This window comes from Tamandua tetradactyla, chromosome Y, assembly GCF_023851605.1.
Source record: "Tamandua tetradactyla isolate mTamTet1 chromosome Y, mTamTet1.pri, whole genome shotgun sequence".
Taxonomy (NCBI): domain Eukaryota; kingdom Metazoa; phylum Chordata; class Mammalia; order Pilosa; family Myrmecophagidae; genus Tamandua; species Tamandua tetradactyla.
Window position 1 is genome coordinate 13,542,122 of NC_135354.1, and position 23,291 is coordinate 13,565,412.

General features: G+C 38.4%; 1 pseudogene; it reads right to left on the minus strand.

Annotated features, from left to right (window-relative positions):
- Nucleotides 1-2,278: 2,278 nt before the first annotated feature.
- On the minus strand, nt 2,279-8,487 carry LOC143672528 (WD repeat-containing protein 82 pseudogene; annotated as a pseudogene).
- Between the last annotated feature and the right edge of the window lie 14,804 nt (nt 8,488-23,291).

The window sequence follows — 23,291 nt, forward strand, 5'->3', positions numbered from 1 at the left end:
AAAAGATTAACAGTGGTAGCAATTGAGTGGCAAAATGGTTTTTTCTTAAATTCCCAAATTTTCCATAATAAACAATAATTATGCTTGCAATGGAGAAAATTGAAAATAAAAAAAAAACACCCTGGCTAATGGCTGAGTAGTGTAATGTTACTATCACATCAAATAGGTGACTTTGGTCTGAACTCTTAAGAGGTTGGTAAGTGGCCCCTTCCCTCTTAAGAGAGCTTGACCACTCCTACTTCCAACTGAGACCATCCACCCAGACCCCAGACCTCAACTCCTTTCTCTATTATTCATCATCCACACCAATTTCTTATTGCTTCCAGTCCCATCTTTTTCCATCCTTTCCAACTCAGGAGCCAGCTGTGTAGCCACAGGGCCTGCAAAGGGGCCATGCAATAATATGTTTTTACAGGATGTAGTACATCAGCTTTGAATATAAAGGTAATTTCAAATACAAAACATTTTCCTGCTGCTCCTAGGTGAGTGATGGTTAGTGGTCATGTGGCTTACAGATGTTAATTATGCAGCCTTTCTTGTCAACCCAGTTCTAAGTCTCTGTAAGTAATTACTGCTATCAAGGATTTTTGACCACCTCTCCTGACCCCAAAGGACACTGGATGGGGAATCACAGCTCAGGTGATTTGTTTTCATTAAGTCCCTCAGTTCTGAGAGGACAGGTCTACATAGTAGGTGGCAGGTACCTCAGCAGCTGCAGGCTCCAAATACATTTGGGAAAGGCATATATCCTTTGCCCTTTAAGGCTGAGTAAAAGTCAAACTTGCTAGCCATTCACATTCTATTCATGCAGCTGAAGAGAATTATGGAACACTCACTTTACCCAAAGCATCTATTTACCCTTTTTTAAAATTTATTTATTAATTAATTTATTTATTTATTTATTTATTTATTTATTTATTTATTTATTTATTTATTTATTTATTTTGGCATGGGCAGGCACCGGGAACATATATGTACTCTTGAGGAAGTCATAATTCTTGAATATCAGCTTTGAGATCTGTAGGGAGTATGTGTGTTGCCTGCTTAAATGTTGGTTTGGTAACAGTGAAGTAACATGTCCCTCACCTGCTCTAAGAAGACCATGCAGGGGAAGAAAAGGCCATAGGCCAGTATCAGTTTACCTCAACTCTGGCTGGGCTGAGCCTCTTCCTCTCCCATGAAAAGATAAGGAAAAAAAGAAGCAGACATATACATAAAAGGGATGACTGTAATTGGCAAAGAAACCACAAGCTGAAACACTCTGGCTTCCAGTATCCTGTCCCCAAATGCCTCAAGCCAGATACAAAAGAAATGCAAGAGTGACAGTTGCACTCATGCAAGCATAGACAGAACATCACCAGGCAAAGAGGGGCTAAAACTGCAGAGAGAGCCTCAAAACGCAGCTTGAGATACACTTAGTTTCCTAAGAACTTCATTAAGCAGCTATGGAAACAATAAACACTTGAGGTTTTGCTTCATTCAGTCTTCTAAGGGAAAAAGCTAATAGGTAAGACCTACTAACGCTAGTGGCAAACACTATTAACTGGGATGCAGTCTTTCTCCCAGGGGCTCAATTCCTTTGACTGAACTCTCAGAAACTGCGGATGACTCTAAGGGAAGGAGGTTCCATAACAATCTTAAACTATTACTATGCATTCATACACACATACATATATACATATATTAGTCATACCTACATACATATATATATATGTATACATTACTTACTGTAATGATCTTCTGTATCTGTTACTTTCTCTAACTACAAAAGATATGAAGACTTATATCTGTAAATGTTTGGCATCTAACAAACATGATGGCTGTTGAATAATGCCATAGTGACATGAGGAGACCCAGTAATGAGGCATGTAGTATGAGCGCAAGGGGCACTGAGATGCAGTAGCATGACAAAACCAGAATCCCAATTTCTAAGCATTTACTAGTGGGGGAGAAGGAGTGTGCAGAATTGACAACTTAACTGGCCCCTCAGCCAGTGTACATTCACAATTGAAGGTTTTTTGAAGGCCCCACTATATTCCAACCACCAGCCTGGTCACTTCTCTGGAAGAACTTATTGCAGTAAAAGTGGAAATTTGAGTCCAAAAAGGACAAAAAGAGTTCTTTTGAAGAAGCAAGGCAAAGGATTTTTTCTTTTGAGCAGATGTGCAGTAATATTCTTGGGAAGGCTATGTGAAAGGATGATATCTAGCTCTGTCAAATGAGCCAATTCCACTATTATCTCATCCTCTGAGTTTGTTCAGATGGCCCTTCCAATGCACTATACAGCTAAGCAGGATTGGGGATGGCCATCAATGGAAGGTAGCCAGAAGGCCATGTTGAAACATTCACTGGCAAAGATTATGAATTTGGGGTTGAGCTGCAAGCAGATTATTGGACCAGTGTTTTGTCACCCAATACTGCTACTTTTATGCCATTCTCTCCATTCCATTTTATGCCACTCTCTCCATTCCAAATGTGGATCTTGCCATCCTCTGAGCCAATCATGATAAATTGTGAGTCTGGAATAAAAAATGTCCCCAGTGTGACAATTGATTTTTTGGAAACCTACCTCCCACCACAGTGTATACATCACCATCCCCTGGAATGCATTGGTGAGGCAGATGAAGCTGTTATTGGTGGAAATGAGGTATCAGTTGCCATAATGGCTAAATATTAGTCCTGTCTGCACACAAATCCAACCATATTGCATCTGACAGTTGGCAAACAGCCCCATATCAAAAGAATGAAGGTTATTAAGTTTTACCATTTCAGATTTGACACCTGCAGTAAAAAATGAACACTTCTGGATCAAAAGAACAAACTGGCTTGTCCTGTAGAAGTGTAAGGCCCTGGCAGTTAGGAGACTGAAGATCCCAGGGTTGAATAGTTTATCAAGAGACCCAGAAATGAATTTGTCATCACAGGTGACTTTGATAAGGTACACCTATCTTTTGCTATGTCTGGGAAAGTATTTGATATATTTGCTGTCATGCAAAAATGGGTAATGAATAGAACCACCTATTTTGTCATAGTTTTAAATCACCATGTATGCTGTAAGTGTGATGAGGTCAGATCCATATTTCTTACTGTACACGGTTGTCTTTGATGGACTAGAGAAGATCTTCCTTAGTAGAGGTAGCCTTAAAAAAAATTAAGGTGAATATTCTGTTAAGTCTTCTTATGAGTATGCCTAAGTGTTACCCCCAGAGAACCTCTTTTGTTGCTCAGATGTGACTCCTTTCCCTAAGCCAACTTTTCAGGTGAACATCAGCCCTTCCTCCGTATGGGGACAGGATCCCCAGAGTATAAACCTCCCTGGAAATGTGGGATATGACTCCTGGAGATGAGACTGTACATGACATATGTAAGTGAGAAAACCTCTGGATCAAAAAGAGAAAGAGAAATGAAACAAAATAAAGTTTCAGTGGCTGAGAGATTTCAAATAGAATTGAGAGGTTATTCTGGAAGTTATTCTTATGCAGTATATAGATTTCCCCTTTCAGTTTTTTGTATATTGGTGGAGTGAAATGCCTGAAACAAATAGCCTAGATCCTTGAAGCAATTATATAATTATATTGATCTTAAGGTGTAACCATGTGATTATGAAAACCTCATAACTGATACTCCCTTTATCCAATGTTTGGACAGATGGTGGGAAAAAAAAGACAAATAAATAAATAAACAGGTGATTTAGGGAGGTTCACAATGTTTTGGGTGTTCTTTAACTTTATTTTTATTTTCATTTTTTGGAGCAATGAAAATGGTCAAAATCTATTGTGATGTATATATAGCTATATGATATATATGTATATGTATATATGTATATATATGTATCACAGATTATAGGCTTTGGGTGATTATGTGTTATATGAATATATAACATATATATATGAATATGTTACATATTTCAATAAAATTTCATTATAAATCAACTGAGCATAAATGTATCTATTTCTGAATTCCAAATTGGATTCCATTCATTATAATATCTATATTTATGCTAGAACCACATGGTTTTGATGATTATAGGTTAGGAACATGCTTTAAAGAAAAGAAGTATTAGTCATCCCACTTAGTTTTTCTCTCTCAAGATATCTTTGGCTTTTCAGACCTTTAATTTCCCAAACAAATTTAATGATTGGATTTGCCACTTTTGCAAAATGAACTGCTTGAATTTTCCTTGGTGTTGCTTTGAATCTGTAAATCTATTTGGGTAGAATTGAAATCTTAATTATATTTAGTCTTCCAGCCCATGAGCACAAGATATACTTCTAGTTTAATTAGGGCTGATTTGATATCGTTTACAATGTTTTGTAATTTTCTGTATATATGCCCTTTACACTGTAGTTTAAATTAATTCCTAGATAACATATAAAGTTGTTATTGTAAAGGAATTTTTTTTCTAGGTTTCTTCCTCAGATTTCTCCTTAACAATGAATAGAAGGATTAATGCTTTTTTGCCTGTTGATTTGATATTCCATCACTTTGCTGAACTCATTTATTAGCTCTAGTAGCTGTATTGCAGTTTAGGGAATTTTCTAGATATAATGTCATGTCATCTGCAAATACTGAAACGTCTCTTCCTCCTTTCAAATTTGAATGATTTTTATGTCTATTTTTTTGCCTAATTGCTCTAGATAGACTTGAATAACAGTAGTAATACTGAGTATCATTTTCTTAGTCCAAATCTTAGAGGGAAAACTTTCAGTTATTCATGATTATAATGTTAGCCATGGTTTTTCATATATACCCTTTTTGTGTGGTGAGAAACTTCCTTTCTGTTCTGATCTATTGAATTATTTTTATCAAAAAGGGGAATTAGCTTTCATTCATTGCCTTTTTGGCATTGTGATAGTAAGGTTCTAGTGTAAACTTGGTGAAGTGAGGAGGCCCAGCTGTGTGTTCAGGTAAACACTTGTCTGACCACTGCTTCAAGGATATTTTGTGTCTGGTTGATAAACCAGACAGCTAGTGTATTAAATCATCAGTTAGTTGAGTGAATCTGTGGCTGATCACATCTGCAATCAACTAAGGTATGTCTCCCACAATAAAATAATCCAATCAATTGAAGGCTTTAATGGAAGAAAAGAGACTTTTCACTGCTTCTTCAGTCAGTGAGCCTGTCCTGTGGAGTTCATCCAGACCCATGGATTTTGGACTCTTCCACCCCCATGGTTGCATAAAATACCTTTATAAATTTCATATTTACATATTTTTCCTGTTGGCTGTGTTTCTCTAGAGAACCTAATACAGCTTGATATCAGAAGTGGAATGGTTCTAGAGAAACAGAATCTTAAAAATGTGTTTTTACAATTGGTTTTCCACACTGACTAGATTCAGAGGCACTATTACTCTGTTTCAAGTAATCAAGATGGCACTGAAAGTCCATAGATTGAGTTAGCAAAAGTGATCTTCAAAATATCACCATTAGATTCTGTCAATTGTATGGTTATATAAGGCAAGGCTCTGAGTGATAAGGCTTTTACACCCTTACAGGGTTTCATGGAATTAAGACATATGTTACAATGTTGGCTGTTTGTTGTTAGATATGCCAGATGCAGCAAGAAGTGAAAGGGATGCACTGAAGTCTTCAAATTTGAAACTTCAGCACTGTAAGAATATTGTAAAAGTTTCCATGTGTTACCAGGAAGAAAATATTTTTTCCTGAGGTTGCAGACTTGAGATCTCTGAAAAATAAACACAAAGCTGCATTGTACAAATAACAGATTTATAACATAAACTAAAATTTCAGACTTGCACGGTGTCTGTTGCTAAAGAAAGGGCTTTGATTGGAAAAGAATAGGATATCGAAATTGGGACAGTGATATACAGCTTGATAATGATGGCAATAGGGAGACAGGATCCCTGGAATCTGCTGAGCCTTTGCTACATAGACCTGTAATGGACTGCCCTAAGGAAACAGCTTCCCAACCTCCTGCCTACATTAAAGAATCAGCTTTCCAGCCTTCAGTCTCCCCAGAGTAGTCTGCCATCCAACCTCCAACTCACAAGATTTACCCTTCAGTGGCTGCTGACCCTGTAACTACCTCTCCTTGAGAAACAGCCCCTAGTACTCTGTGGATTTCTGGTTCATTCCACCAGAAGAAGCATCAATAGAATACTTTGAGGTAATTGGTTTGAAAGGCACTTTTATTCCTTTCAATGGCCCACCCCTTTAGCCCTCTTTTCTGTGAGACATATAATTACACTAAAATCCCCATCAGTCCTGAAAGGTGAGGTACAAAGTTTGGCCCATGGGGAGTTACACCATACTTCAAAAGAATGGCATGAGTTTTCCAATCTATATAAGACAGATATCAGAGGAATATGTGTGAGTATGAATTTAAATGGTATAGGATAATGGTGGAAAGTATATAAAGGTGCATCAAACTGAGTTTATTGATATGGGCCCACTAAGCAAATATTATGCATTGTATTGTAGTTTGAGCGGTAAGAAAGGGCATTAACAGTTTTGATGGTTGGCTTAAACAAGGATTAAAATGTGGTTAACATAATCTAAGGCCAAAATACCAGAACTGCTCTGATATAATGTAGATGAGGGGATTCAGAGACTTAGCAAAATGGAAATGTTACAGTGGATTTATCATGGAAGACCTGCTCACACATGGCAGGAATGCCCAGAGGACAGCTCTTTCACAAGGGCCTTGAGAAATAAATTCATGAGACTAGCTCTATTTCCCTGAAGAGCTCTGTACTCACCCTTATCTGTAGGTCATATCTGTAGGAATTCCTATCACTGAGCTAGAATGCTTAAACATGATGGAATGATAGGATCCTGAGTTGACAGAAGCCATGTGGTGAAGTTAATTACCATAGATCATGTGGGCATGTTCACCATAAGTGTACAGAAGGCTCAAAGCTGCAGTCAAAATAAGATGACTTCCAGTGATTTGTGACATTGGCTACTGGATCATGAGATACCTAGAAGTAAAATAGTTGAGTAGTCTACTAATTTCCTGTTTGAGCTGTTTAAGCAGAATTCTAGGTCAAGAGAACAGTAGTCCAACTTGAATTACAAAAGCAGAAAGCTATGGCTCCTTAATCAAATTTCAGATTTCAGACTGTTTACAGACCCAGAGCCCCTTGAATGAGGGGATGGCTGAGTACCCTTGGGGAAGGATCTTTTCACTGTCCCCATTTATGCTTTTATGGCCTTTTACCAAGGTTACTGTGCACTGGGAAAAAGGAAATAAGATATTTTGGGGATTATTAGACTGTGGCTCACGTAACACCTGGTATGTATCAATTGATCTGGCAAATGCTTTTTTTTCTCAATAGCTATGAGTAAAGATCATCAGAAACAGTTTGCTTTCATCTGGAAGGCCATCAGTACACCTTCACTGTCTTGATTCAACAGAATATCAACTCTCCAGCTAGATGTCACAATTTTATCCCCAGGGACCTTGATTGTATCTCCTTCCCACAAGACATCACACTGGTCCTTTATATTAATGCTATGCTGATTGGACCTGGTTGAAAAGAAGCAGCAACTACTCTAGAATTATTGGTAAGGCATTTGCAATCAGAGGGTAGGAAACAAATCCAAGAACAGTACTGAGACCTTCCACCTTAGTTAATTTCTAGGTGTCCAGTGGTGTGGGGCATGTTGAAGGATAAGCTGTTGTTGCATCTGGCCCCTACTATGGCTGAAAAAGAGACACAATACCAAATTTGCCTCTTTGGATTTTGAAGACAACAGCATCCATTGGCTGTGCTTCTCTAGCCTATTTACTGAGTGACCAGAAAAGCTTCTAGTTTTTAGTGGGGACCAGGACAAAAGAAGGCTCTGAAACATGTCCAAGCAGCTGTGAAAGCTGCTCTGCCACTTTGACCGTATGATCCAGCAGATCCAATGGTGATGGAAGTGTCAGTGGCAAATAGAGATGCTGTCTGGAGCCTTTGTCAAGCCCATAAAAGAGAATCAAGCTGTGTGTTCATCAACTGAGGAGGCGGAGCTGAGACACGGTCAGAATGGCTAGCTAACTCCAGGACCAGATTTTAGCCTCATTTTGCTGAAGTACATCCTCAAGTAATTCATTAAAAAACATATGTGGGAGTTTCTTCTCCAGGACAGCTACTAGGGGAGTAGAAACGATACAGAACAGCACCCAAAGCCACAACAGAGATAAAAAAGACAGCATACCCCATCCTGGAACGGCTGGCTGGCTGAGAGAAGCCACTCGGGTGAGATCGGCGAGGTGCGCGGGCTTCACCGGCTGGGGCGGCAAGCGGCCGGAGTGACTCCCTTCCCCCTTCCCGGGCCGGCTGGGAGAATTGGAGAGGTGGTCCCCTGAAACTGCAGTGGCTGGCGCCCATACCATGCGTGGCCCCTCGGACCAACTGAGAGAATTGGATCGGAAATCCCCAGGCTGCGGAGAACGGTGACGGGTGGGGGAGGCCTCTTCCAAACCCGTGATTCCCCGGGAACGTGCACTCTCCCAGGCGGGCTGCTGCCACTGGCGCCATCCCGCCATGCTTGTCGCCCAGGCGACTAGGAAATTTGGACGGGCACTTTCCCAGGCTGCGGCGACCAGCAATCCTCCCCGGGTTCGGACCCCGGGCTGGCTCGAACACTTCCAAGCTGCTTCGGCTAGCGAACCTCCCAGACGGCGAGAGTTTTCCAAAGTTAAAGGTCCCACAGCACCTTTTACTGGTGGGACCCGCAGTCAAACGAGTGCCACGAGTGCCACCTACTGGGCAGGATAAGAGAAAAAGAACCCAGAGATTTCACAGAAAAATCTTCCAAACTTTTGGATCCAATACCCAGGGAAATCTGTCTAAATGCGCAGACGCCAACAGAAGATAACAGATCACGCTCAAATAATTGAAAATATGGCCCAGTCAAAGGAACAAACCAATAGTTCAAATGAGATACAGGTGCTGAGACAACTAATGCTGAATATACGAACAGAAATGGAAAACCTCTTCAAAAATGAAAACGATAAATTGAGGGAGGACATGAAGAAGACATGGGCAGAACATAAAGAAGAAATAGAAAAACTGAAAAAACAAATCACAGAACTTATGGAAATGAAGGACAAAGTAGAAAAGATAGAAAAAACAATGGGGATACCTACAATGATAGATTCAAAGAGACAGAAGATAGAATTAGTGATTTGGAGGATGGAACATCTGAATTCCAAAAACAAACAGAAACTATCGGGAAGAGAATGGAAAAATTTGAACAGGGTATCAGGGAACTCAAGGACAATATGAACCGCACAAATATACGTGTTGTGGGTGTCCCAGAAGGAGAAAAGAAGGGAAAAGGAGGAGAAAAACTAATGGAAGAATATTTCACTGAAAATTTCCCAACTCTTATGAAAGACCTAAAATTACAGATCCAAGAAGTGCAGCGCACCCCAAAGAGATTAGACCCAAATAGGCGTTCTCCAAGACACTTACTGCTTAGAATGTCAGAGGTCAAAGAGAAAGAGAGGATCTTGAAAGCAGCAAGAGAAAAACAATCCATCACATACAAGGGAAACCCAATAAGACTATGTGTAGATTTCTCAGCAGAAACCATGGAGGCTAGAAGACAGTGGGATGATATATTTAAATTACTAAAAGAGAAAAACTGCCAACCAAGACTCCTATATCCAGCAAAATTGTCCTTCAAAAATGAGGGAGAAATTAAAACATTCTCAGACAAAAAGTCACTGAGAGAATTGGTGACCAAGAGACCAGCTCTGCAAGAAATACTAAAGGGAGCACTAGAGTCAGATACAAAAAGACAGAAGAGGGAGGTATGGAGAAGAGTGTAGAAAGAAGGAAAGTCAGATATGATATATATATAATACAAAAGGCAAAATGGTACAGGAAAATATTATCCAAACAATAATAACACTAAATGTTAATGGACTGAATTCCCCAATCAAAAGACATAGAATGGCAGAATGGATTAAAAAACAGGATCCTTCTATATGCTGTCTACAGGAAACACATCTTAGACCCAAATATAAACATAGGTTGAAAGTGAAAGGTTGGGAAAAGATATTTCATGCAAATAACAACCAGAAAATAGCAGGAGTGACTATACTAATATCCAACAAGTTAGACTTCAAATGTAAAACTGTTAAAAGAGACAAAGAAGGACACTATATACTAATAAAAGGAACAATTCAACAAGAAGACATAACAATCATAAATATTTATGCACCGAACCAGAATGCCCCAAAATACGTGAAGAATACACTGCAAACACTGAAAGGGGAAATAGACTCATATACCATAATAGTTGGAGACTTCAATTCCCCACTCTCATCAATGGACAGAACATCTAGACAGAGGATCAATAAAGAAATCGAGAATCTGAATATTACTATAAAGGAGCTAGACTTAACAGACATTTATAGGACATTAAATCCCACAACAGCAGGATACACCTTTTTCTCAAGTGCTCATGGATCATTCTCAAAGATAGACCATATGCTGGGTCACAAAGCAAGTCTTAACAAATTTAAAAAGATTGAAATCATGCACAACACTTTCTCGGATCATAAAGGAATGATGTTGGAAATCAATAATAGGCGGAATGCCAGAAAATTCACAAATACTTGCAGGCTCAACAACACACTCCTAAACAACGAGTGGGTCAAAGAATAAATTGGTAGAGAAATTAGCAAATACCTCGAGGTGAATGAAAATGAAAACACAACATATCAAAACTTATGGGACGCAGCAAAGGCAGTGCTAAGAGGGAAATTTATTGCCCTAAATGCCTATATCAGAAAAGAAGAAAAGGCAAAAATGCAGGAATTAACTGTTCAATTGGAAGAACTGGAGAAAGAACAGCAAACTAATCCCAAAGCAAGCAAAAGGAAAGAAATAACAAAGATCAGAGCAGAAATAAATGAAATTGAAAACATGAAAACAATAGAGAAAATCAATAAGACCAGAAGTTGGTTCTATGAGAAAATCAATAAGATTGATGGGCCTTTAACAAGATTGACAAAAAGAAGAAGAGAGAGGAAATAAATAAGATCAGAAATGGAAGAGGAGACATAACTACTGACCTCACAGAAATAAAGGAGGTAATAACAGGATACTATGAACAATTTTATGCTAATAAATACAACAATTTAGATGAAATGGATGGGTTCCTGGAAAGACATGAACAACCAACTTTGACTCAAGAAGACATAGATGACCTCAACAAACCAATCACAAGTAAAGAAATTGAATTAGTCATTCAAAAGCTTCCTAAAAAGAAAAGTCCAGGACCAGACGGCTTCACATGTGAATGCTACCAAATGTTCCAGAAAGAATTAGTACCAATTCTCCTCAAACTCTTCAAAAAAATCAAAGTGGAGGGAAAACTACCTAATTCATTCTATGAAGCCAACATCACCCTCATACCAAAACCAGGCAAAGATATTAAAAAAAAGAATACTACAGACCAATCTCTCTAATGAATATAGATGCAAAAATCCTCAATAAAATTCTAGCAAATCGTATCCAACAACACATTAAAAGAATTATACATCATGACCAAGTAGGATTCATCCCAGGTATGCAAGGATGGTTCAACATAAGAAAATCAATTAATGTAATACACGATATCAACAAATCAAAGCAGAAAAATCACATGATCATCTCAATTGATGCAGAGAAGGCATTTGACAAGATTCAACATCCTTTCCTGTTGAAAACACTTCAAAAGATAGGAATACAAGGGAACTTCCTTAAAAAGATAGAGGGAATATATGAAAAACCCACAGCTAATATCATCCTCAATGGGGAAAAATGGAAAACTTTCCCTTTAAGATCAGGAACAAGACAAGGATGTCCACTATCACCACTATTATTCAACATTGTGTTGGAGGTTCTAGCCAGAGCAATTAGACAAGAAAAAGAAATACAAGGCATCAAAATTGGAAAGGAAGAAGTAAAACTATCACTGTTTGCAGACGATATGATACTATACGTCGAAAACCCGGAAAAATCCACAACAAAATTACTAGAGCTAATAAATGAGTACAGCAAAGTAGCAGGTTACAAGATCAACATTCAAAAATCTGTAGCATTTCTATACACTAGTAATGAACAAGCTGAGGGGGAAATCAAGAAACGAATCCCATTTACAATTGCAACTAAAAGAATAAAATACCTAGGAATAAATTTAACTAAAGAGACAAAAAACCTATATAAAGAAAACTACAAAAAACTGTTAAAAGAAATCACAGAAGACCTAAATAGATGGAAGGGCATACCGTGTTCATGGATTGGAAGACTAAATATAGTTAAGATGTCAATCCTACCTAAATTGATTTACAGATTCAATGCAATACCAATCAAAATCCCAACAACTTATTTTTCAGAAATAGAAAAACCAATAAGCAAATTTATCTGGAAGGGCAGGGTGCCCCGAATTGCTAAAAACATCTTGAGGAAAATAAAACGAAGCTGGAGGTCTAGCGATGCCAGACTTTAAGGCATATTATGAAGCCACAGTGGTCAAAACAGCATGGTATTGGCATAAAGCTCGATATATCGACCAATGGAATCGAATACAGTGCTCAGATATAGACCCTCTCATCTATGGACATTTGATCTTTGATAAGGCAGTCAAGCCAACTCACCTGGGACAGAACAGTCTCTTCAATAAATGGTGCCTAGAGAACTGGATATCCATATGCAAAAGAATGAAAGAAGACCCGTATCTCACACCCTATACAAAAGTTAACTCAAAATGGATCAAAGATCTAAACATTAGGTCTAAGACCATAAAACAGTTAGAGGAAAATGTTGGGAGATATCTTATGGATCTTACAACTGGAGGCGGTTTTATGGACCTTAAACCTAAAGCAAGAACACTGAAGAAGGAAATAAATAAATGGGAGCTCCTCAAAATTAAACACTTTTGTGCATCAAAGAACTTCATCAAGAAAGTAGAAAGACAGCCTACACAATGGGAGACAATATTTGGAAATGACATATCAGATAAAGGTCTAGTATCCAGAATTTATAAAGAGATTGTCCAACTCAACAACAAAAAGACAGCCAACCCAATTACAAAATGGGAAAGAGACTTGAACAGACACCTATCAGAAGAGGAAATACAAATGGCCAAAAGGCACATGAAGAGATGCTCAATGTCCCTGGCCAGTAGAGAAATGCAAATCAAAACCACAATGAAATATCATCTCACACCCACCAGAATGGCCATTATCAACAAACAGAAAATGACAAGTGCTGGAGAGGATGCGGAGAAAGAGGCACATTTATCCACTGTTGGTGGGAATGTCAAATGGTGCAACCACTGTGGAAGGCAGTTTGGCGGTTCCTCAAAAAGCTGAATATAGAATTGCCATACGACCCAGCAATACCATTGCTGGGAATCTACTCAAAGGACTTAAGGGCAAAGACACAAACGGACATTTGCACACCAATGTTTATAGCAGCATTATTTGCAATTGCAAAGAGATGGAAACAGCCGAAATCTCCATCAACAGAAGAGTGGCTAAACAAACTGTGGTATATACATACGATGGAATACTATGCAGCTTTAAGACAGAATAAGCTTATGAAGCATGTAATAACATAGATGGACCTAGAGAACATTATGCTGAGTGAGTCTAGCCAAAAACTAAAGGACAAATACTGTATGGTCCCACTGATGTGAACAGACATTCGAGAATAAATTTGGAATATGTCATTGGTAACAGAGTCCAGCAGGAGGTAGAAACAGGGTAAGATAATGGGCAATTGGAGTTGAAGGGATACAGACTATGCAACAGGACTAGATACAAAAACTCAAAAATGGACAGCACAATAATACCTAATTGTAAAGTAATCTTGTTAAAACACTGAATGAAGCTGCATCTGAGCTATAGGTTTTTGTTTTGTTTTGTTTTGTTTTGACTTTACTATTATTACTTTTATTTTTGGTCTCTATATTAACATTCTATATCTTTTTCGGTTATGTTGCTAGTTTTTCTAAACCGATGCAAATGTACTAAGAAATGATGATCATGCATCTATGTGATGATGTTAAGAATTACTGATTGCATATGTAGAATGGTATGATTTCTAAATGTTGGGTTAATTTCTTTTTTTCCGTTAATTAAAAAAAAAAGGGAAGGGGTAATTGGAGCTGAAGGGTTACAGACTGTACAACGGGACTGGATATAAAAACTCAGAAATGGACAGCACAATACTACCCAATTGTAATGCAATTATGTTAAAACACTAAATGAAGCTGCATGTGAGGTATAGTTTTTTTTTCTTTCTATTAATGTTTTAATTCTTATTCTGTTGTCTTTTTATTTCTTTTTCTAAATCGATGCAAATGTACTAAGAAATGATGAATATGCAACTATGTGATGTTATTAAGAATTACTGATTGTACATGTAGAATGGAATGATTTCTAATTGTTCTGTTAATTCTTTTTTTAATTAATAAAAAAAGAATAAAAAAAGAGAATCAAAATGAAGACCTTTATTATATTAGAGCAAAATCTTAAAATCTACTGCAAATAAGTACTCTGGTTTTGAGAGATAGATTTTAGCCTTAGTAGAGATGGAATACTTACCATGGGCCACCAAATAACCATGAGGCCTGAGTTTCCTATGATGAACTGAATGTTTTCTGACCCACCAAGTCATAAACTTGAGCAAGCATAGCAGCACTCCATAATAAAATGGAAATGGTATATTAGAGACAGTTCTAATCAGGTCCTGAAGGCACAAAAAAGTTATATGAGGAAGTGGCCAAATTCCCATGGCCCTCACTCCTCCCACATTATCTTCTCTTTCCCAGCCCAGAACTATGGACTCCTAAGAAGTTCCTTACAGTTAGCTGACTGAAGAAGAGAATACTTGGGCCTGGTTTGCAAATGTTCTGTGTAATATGAATGAACCATATGAAAGTGGACAGCTGCAGCACTACAACCCCATTCTGGGATGTCCTTAAAGGATAGTGGTGAGAAGAAGTCCTCACTGTGGGTGGAAACTCCAGTGGTTGTTCATTTTCCTTGGAATGAAAACTGGCCAGATGTGCATTTGTATACATACACATGGGCTGCTGCTAATAGTTTGGATGGATGGTCAGGGACTTGCAAGGATCACGATTGGAAAATTGATGACCAAAGCATCTGAGGAAGAGGTATGTGGCTAGACCTTTCTGAGAAGAACATGAAAATATTTTTGTCCAATGTGAATGCTCACCAGAGGGAATCTTCAGCAGAGGAAAGTTTTAATAATTAAATGATGAGGACTGACCTGTAGATACAGGTCAACATCTTTCCCCATCTACTCTTGCCATTGCCCATTGTCCATGAAAAAAACTGGGCATGGTGGTAGGGATGGAGTTTATGCATGCACAAAGCAACATGGACTTACACTCACCAAGGCCAACCTGACTTTGGCCACTGCTAAGTGCTCAATCTGCCAGCAACATAAACCTAAGTGTCCAATATTCCAGGCACTATTCCCCCAGATGATCAGCTCGCTACACAGATTCAGGTCGATTACACTAGACCACTTCCATCATGAAAGGTGCAGTGACTAGTTCTAATCGGAATAGACATGTACTCTAGATATGTATGGGTTTGCCTTCCCTGCATGCTGTTCTTCCACAAAAACAACCATTTGTGGACTTATGGAATGCCTTATCCACCATAGTGAAATCATATAGCACTACTTCTGATCAAAGAACCCACTTCACAGCAAGTGAAGTGCAATAACTGGCACATGTTCATGGAATTCTCTGGTCTTACTGTGTTCCCCATCATCCAGAGGCAGCTGGGTTGATAGAATAGTGGAACAACCTTTTGAAAACTCAATTATGGTGCCAAGCAGGTGGCAATATCTTGCATGGCTTGTGTACTGCCCTCCAGGAAGATGTTGTACACTCTGAGTCAGAAATCTACTCCATTGGGCTGTTTCTACCATAACCAGGATTCAAGGTCCAGGAACCAAGGGGTGGGAATGGAAATGGTACCACTCACTATCACCCTCATGTTCACTAGGAAAATTTTTCCTCCTTGTCCTTGAAGTCTTAAGGTCTGCTGGTCTCCATGTCTTTGTTCAAAAATGAAAAGTGCTCCCTCAAAGAGAAACAACAATAATTCCATTAAACTGGAAGTACCAACTGTCACTTGGCCACTTTGAGCTTCTAATGAAACTGAATTAAGAGGCATAAATGGGTATTAGTGTTCTGTATGGATGATTGATACTTACTACCTAGGGGAAGTAGGACTACAACAACACAATGGAGGTAAGCTAGGGTTTTCCTGGAGTACAGGAGATCCCCCAGGTCATTTATTAGTACTACCATGCCCTGTGATTAAAGTCAATGGAAAACTGCATCAACCCAACCTGGCAGGACTACCTATGGCTCAGAAATTTCAGGAATGAAGGTCTGGGTTACATCATCTGACAAAGAACCATGGTCAGCTGAAGTATTTGCTTAAGGTAAAGGGAACATTGAACATACAGTAGTACAGGGTATTGACAAATATGAACTATGACCACGTGATCAGTTACAGAAATGAGAACTGTGTTTGTGTGAATATTTCTTCCATATTTTGTTATAAATATGTTTGCAATTGCACATAAGCAAATATCTTGTTTTCCTCTTATCATATGACAAGTTTTATCGTCCATGTTATAGTATTTAAGTCATAGACTATGAAGTTTAAGAATGAATGTTAACTATGGACTTTCATCCAATTCTAGAAAGATGCAGTGCATTTCTGATTGTATGCACAACATTTGAGTATTGTAAGGTGAAACATAAGTCTGTTATTGCTTTCTATGAAATTCAATGTGTTTCAAGGTGATGTGTATAGCTGTCAGTTAGAAGGAGTGGACAGTGATGATTAGGGTTTATGTCTACTTGACCAAATGATAAGGCCCAGTTATATGGCCAGATGTGCGTTGGCCTGATCCATGCTAGAATGATATTTTGTGGCTGGTTGACAAAACAGAAGTCTGGTATAGTAAATCATCATCACTTGATTGCATCTGTGGCTAATTCCATCTCTGCAAACAGCTAACACATGTCTCCAACAATGAGATAACCCAATCAATTGAAGGCTTTTAAGAAAGAGAAGAAACTGTTTCACTGCTTTTTCAGGTAGTGAGCCTCTCCTGTGAACTTTATCTAGATGTGTTATCTGAGTCCTCAGCTTCAGAGTCTGTCCTGTGGATTTTCAATTCTTCCATTCCCAGATTGCATGAGATATCTTTATAAATCTCTTTACAGATCTTTCCTATTGGTTCTGTTCCTCTAGAGAATACTCACAATCACATCAATTGAGGTGTTCCTGTGGTTTTCCTCATCCACTTATCAGTGTGGTGTATTGCATTGATTGATACTCTTGTGTTTAACACCCCTTATATTACTTGGCTAGCTATAGGGATGCAGATTGTGCAACAAGATTGATTGTAAAAAGTCATGAATGGATAATACAATGCTACCTAACTTTAGTACAATAATGTTAGAACTCTGAATGAAGCTGATTGTGAGAATGATAGGAGGAGGCCTGAGGCAAAAATGAAATCAGAAGGAAAGATAGACGATAAAGGCTGAGATGTTACAATCTAGGAATGCCTAGTTGTATAATGATAGTGACTAAATGTACAAAAGTAAAAATGTTTTTTGCACAAGGAACAACAGTGGAGTGCCAATATGCAGAGTGTTGAAAATAGATAGCAATTAATATTTTGCAACCTTAACTTATGTGTGAGACTAAAGCAAAAAATGTTTATTTGGTACAAAATTTATATGTTGACTAGTGCATTTCATATTATAAGTTATGTGAACAGCTTAATTGAACACCATCAGTACATGAAACACTGAGTAGGGCATGAGATTTTGTAGATTTGTCCAGAGTGATGCCCTGATAAGTCCCAGGGTAATTTGAACAGTGAATAAAAAGTATATGTTAAGAATGGTAAGAAAGGGGGAAGATTCAGCACCCCAAGTGGAGAATTCTTAATATTCTCACAAGCAGTGGGGACAACAAAAGCATAGGCTGAGCCCCCAATCTTTGAGTTTGTTCATAAAAAACTTAGCCCCACAAAGGATAGGCTAAGCCCACTTAAAAATTGGGCCTAAGTATCATCCCGAAAAGAAACTCTTCTGTTGCTCAGATGTGGCCTCTCTCTCCCTCTCTCAACCCACACAAGCAAACCCACTGGCCTCTGACTCTCTACGTGGGACATGACTCCCAGAGGTTTGGATCTCCCTGGAAATGTGGGACAGAAGTCCTAGAATGAGCTGGGACTCAGCATGAAGAGATTGAGAGAAACTTCTCAAGCAAAAGTGATAAAAGTGAAATGAAAGACAAAATGTCAATGCCTGAGAGAGTCCAAACAGAGTCAAGAAATTATCCTGGAGGTTATTCTTATGTATTAAATAGATATCACCTTTTTACATAAAGTGTAATGGAGAGGCTGGAGGGAACTGCCTGAAAATGTAGAGCTGTGCTCCAGTAGCCATGTTTCTTGAAGATAATTGTAAATTAATACAGCTTTTGTAATGTATTTGCAATGTGTTGTTATGAAAAGCTTATGTCTGATGCTCCTTTTAACTACCTTATTGACAGATTAAGCAGAAAATATGGATTAAAATAAATGTAGAATATGGAAACAAATGTTGAAATAAATTTAGTAGATTGAAATGCTAGTGATCAATGAAAGGGAAGGGTAAGGAATATGGTATGTATGTTTTTTCTTTTAATTTCTTTTTCTGAATTGATGCAAATGTTATAAGAAATTACATGATGATGAACATACAAAAAATTTCATATGGTGACAAGTATATGAAGAGAATAAATTATAATAAAGTAATAGAAGATGGAAAAAAGGGTATAGAAACAATTCAAACCAAATAATAGGGACTTAAACCAGAGTAGTGGTAGAGGGGGCAGCAATTGAATTCTGTTTAAATTTTGGAGATGGATTAGATGAGAGATATGAGAGAAAGAGAATAGTCAAGATGACTCAAAAATTTTTGGTATGAGCAAAAACTTTTTGGTATGGTACAACCAAAAAGTTAGGACTTTTAAGGGATATTTATGATTACTGAATCATTATATAGATGTTTTTTCTTTCTATAGTATAGAATAGCTAAAAATGAATAGCTGAAGTTATTGAGGCCCAACTAGCCTCACCCTTGTTTATATTTACCACTATAATGGTTATTCTAGCTTAGTCTTCCCCTTATTGTTACTTTATAGTCCCACCCTTGTTTATATTTACTGTTGCAATGGTAACAACTCCATTCTCCCCTTGTTTCAGCCCATAAAATACTTGAACACTCTAGACTCCAACAGACAGATTTTTGAGCCACTAGGTCGTCTAATCTTCTTCTTTGTGCCTAGCAAGCTGTCTCAGGAATTGGTCGTTTGAGCCATTGGGCAGAAAATTCACTGCCTTTGAGCAGTACAGAAAGATGGAATTGCTTTCAACATGATTATAAGAAGACTACAATGGAGATTTGAGGAATGGGAGTGAGGCAGAATTTGGAGTTCAGTTTGGCACACATTTAATTTGAGACATCTCTTAGACATTCAAGTGTCAAACAGACCAGTTGCACATACCAGTCTAGAATTCAGAGGAGACCTAATCATATAGAAGACATTTCATGAGTCTGCATGATGTCATCAAAGAAGTTGGTGTAGATCAAGAAGAGAATCAAGGACTGGGCATGAGCCATGCTGATTAAATTTTTTTATAGCAGCAGTTTTCATAAGAGGAGGAGATAAAAATGCCTATGGCAACAGAAACTTGGGGGGCAGGAGGTTCACATAATCAGATATTTTCACATTGTATTTTTTTAATCCAAATGACAATGAGCTATTAATAGGAAACCTTGGAGGAATAATTTATGATGTTTGGGTGTGAAGGGAAGGAAAAAAGGAGGGCAGTGAGAGAAGGTGGCTAGACCAAGAGCTGATCTGTTCTAGTCATTTTTGGTAGTTCATGGGTTAGAAGACTAACCCATGTGATGGGGAGAGTCACTAACGATGCAAGAAATATCAGACCCAATGGAGAGAAGACACTAGAGTGGAGAAGTGTGCACTGAAGTCTGCCTAGCAAAGGAGGACAGTTACTTCCTGTCCTCCTTTGTGGGGAGGAGGGGGATGGGTAAAGACAGAGAACTTTGTTGTAAATCTAATTTAATTTTTTAATTATGAAAATAGTTTCCATGGTTCCATTTGCATCCTACATTTTCTGTCATAGATGTATGCTTAACAGAAAATGTACAAATATACATTAAAACACATAAATGAAATTGTTTAGAAACAGCATTAGGGCAGCATTATTTATAACAGCTCCAAACTGGAAACTGCCTGAATCCATCATTAAGTGAATAGATAAATTGTGGTATATTCATCAAAGAATACTATTCAGCAGCAGTTCTTGAAGTATGACTCACAGAAAAATGGGGATTTCTGAGACTCTTTCAAGGGATCTTGAAGATCAAAACTTTTAATAATAATACTAATAAGTTATTTGCTTTTTCCACTCTCATCTTCTCATAGGTTTACAGTGTTTTCCAGTGACTGCATGACTTAGAGACATTGTTCTTGCAAAATAGAATGCATGGCTTGTGAAATCCTGGATTTTACTATTTCCTAGTTTTAATTTCTAATACCGAAAGTATTGGTAGATACAATCTACATAAACAAAAGTTCTTTGGGTTCTTCAATAAATTTTAAGTGTTACAGAGTCCTAAGACTAAAATTTTTGATATCTACTCCCATGTAGCAATAAAAATGAACAAACTGCAATACCTTGCAACTGCATAAATGTATCTCACAAACATAATGTGAAGCAAAGAAAGCTTTGTATGCTAAAAGCATTTATACTGTATGAGTCTATTTATGTGAAGACCAAAACCAGGAAAAACTACTGTCTATGAGACATTAGGATAGTGGTTTTTCTTGGGGAAAGGGGATTCTTCTCATGTTCTTTAATTATGTGAAAACTCACCTAGCTGTACATTTATGACTTGTGCATTTTTCTATAAGGGTGTTATATTGCAATAAACACTTTTTTAAAAGTTTCTCATGTAAGTGTGGAAACACAGGGCAGACTGTGAAGCTGGTGACTCTGATGGGGAGAATCTGGATGAACTTCACAGGATAGACTCAGCAGCTGAAGTAGGAAGAGAACGTGTCTCTTCTGAATTCTCTGTAAAAGGCTTCCAGTGATTAGATTAAGCACCACTCATTGCAAAAGACATTCCCCTTGGCTCATTACAAATGGAATTAGCTATGGATGCAGCCTATGTGATCAGGATTTAATTCTATGAAATGTCCTCATAGCAACAGAGATGAAACACTTGCCCAATGAGACAAATGGGTACCAACACCTGACCAAGTTGATACATGAAACTGACCATGATAGTCCACTCCTTGTCAAGGTGGCAGCTATAAACATCACCTTAAATCATACTTAGTTTCTAAATAGAAAACAATAAAAGGCACTTTTTTTCATTACCTAACAATACTCAACTGTCCTGCATACAACAGGAAACACATTAAATTTCCCCAGAATAGGAGGCAAGTTCTTGGGTAATATACATTCTTAAACTTGATAACTTACAACTTAGACACTATAACATGAACAAAACAGCCTTAACAGTCCTCATTTCTGTAGCTCTTATGTGGGTGTTGTTCATATGGATCACTACCTCCTTCCACCACTCAATCTATGTTCCCTTTACCCCTGGCAAGCCCTTTAGCTGGCTGTAGGTTCTTTGCCTGATGGGGTGACCCAAACCTTCATTACTGAAGTTTCAGAGCCATTGCTAGTCCTGCCTGGATTGGTTGTTGCAGTTTCCATTGATTTTAATCACAGGGCATGGTATACTAAAATACACCCTAGGGGATCTCCTCTATTCCAGGAAAACTCTTTTTTACCTCCATTGTGTAGTTGCAGCCCTATTTTCCCCTGATAGTCATGGTCAATCATCCTAGCTAGTAGAATGGCTTCTTGATCCAGGGGAATGAATAGCCCAAAGTGACCAGATGGCAGTCCTAGATTCCAGTTCAATGGAAGCATTGTTATTTCTCCCTTAGAACCACACCCCCTTTTGGAACTAAAACCTGTAGACCAGCAGGGACAAGAAGAAAAAAGTTTCCTAGCGGATGACTAGTGGTAATGGTGAGTGGTGCCACTCCTATTTCTACCCATTAGTTCCTATCCCATAATCCTGTCTATGGAAGAAATAGCACCGTACAATGGATGTTGATTCAGAGCATACCCAACTTCCTGGAGACCATTACCCCAGTCCTTCAAGGTATTTCTGGCTAGTTGGCATTAGAATTGAGTTTCCCAAAGGCCTTACCACCATTCTATCAATCCAGCTGCCTCTGGATGATGGGAAACATGTAAGACCAGAGAATTCCATGAGCATGTACCATCCTGCATTTCATTTGCTGTGAAGTGAGTTCATTGATTAGAAGTAATGCTATGTGGAATACCATGATGATGTATAAGCATTCAGTAAGTCCATGGATAGCAGTTTTGGCAGAAGCGTTTCATGCAGGGAAAGCAAACCCATATTCATAGTATTTGTCTATTCCATTTAGAACAAATCACTTCCCCTTCCATGATGGAAGTGGTCCTATGTAATCAACCTACCACCATGTAGCCAGCTGGTCACTTTTGGGAATGGTGCCTTATCAGGGGCTGAGTGTGGGTCTCTGCTGGTGACAGATTGGCCACTCAGCAGTAGCTGTAGCCAGGTCAGCCTTGGTAAGAGGAAGTCCATGTTGCTGAGCCCATGCATAACCTCTATTCCTACCACCATGGCCACTTTATTCATGACTATTAGGAGCCCATTGAACAATGACAGGAGTTGCTGGTGTAAGTGGCTGACTGGTTTCCACAAAATAGGTCATCTTACCCACTTAATTATTAAAACCCTCCCTGCTGAACTCACCCTCTGGTGCACATTCACATGGGACACAAATATCTTCATGTTTTAACTCACTCAGGAGGGTCTATTCACATAACTCTTCCTGAGACCTCTTTCTCACCAATTTTTTCAGTTACAGTCTTTCCAAGTACCTGACCATCCAGACAAAGCATTAACAATAGCCCATGAGTCCCTGTACAAATGCACCTCTGGCCTGTTCTCTTTCCAAGAAAAATGGACAACCAGAAGCACTGCTCAATGTCCTGCCAAGTGGGAGTATTTACTCTCACCACTGTCCTTCAGAGACACCCCAAAAAGGGTTGGAGTGCTACAGCTGTCCACTTTTGGGTGGTAACTGCATGTCATGTTGAACCATCTGCAAACCAGGCCC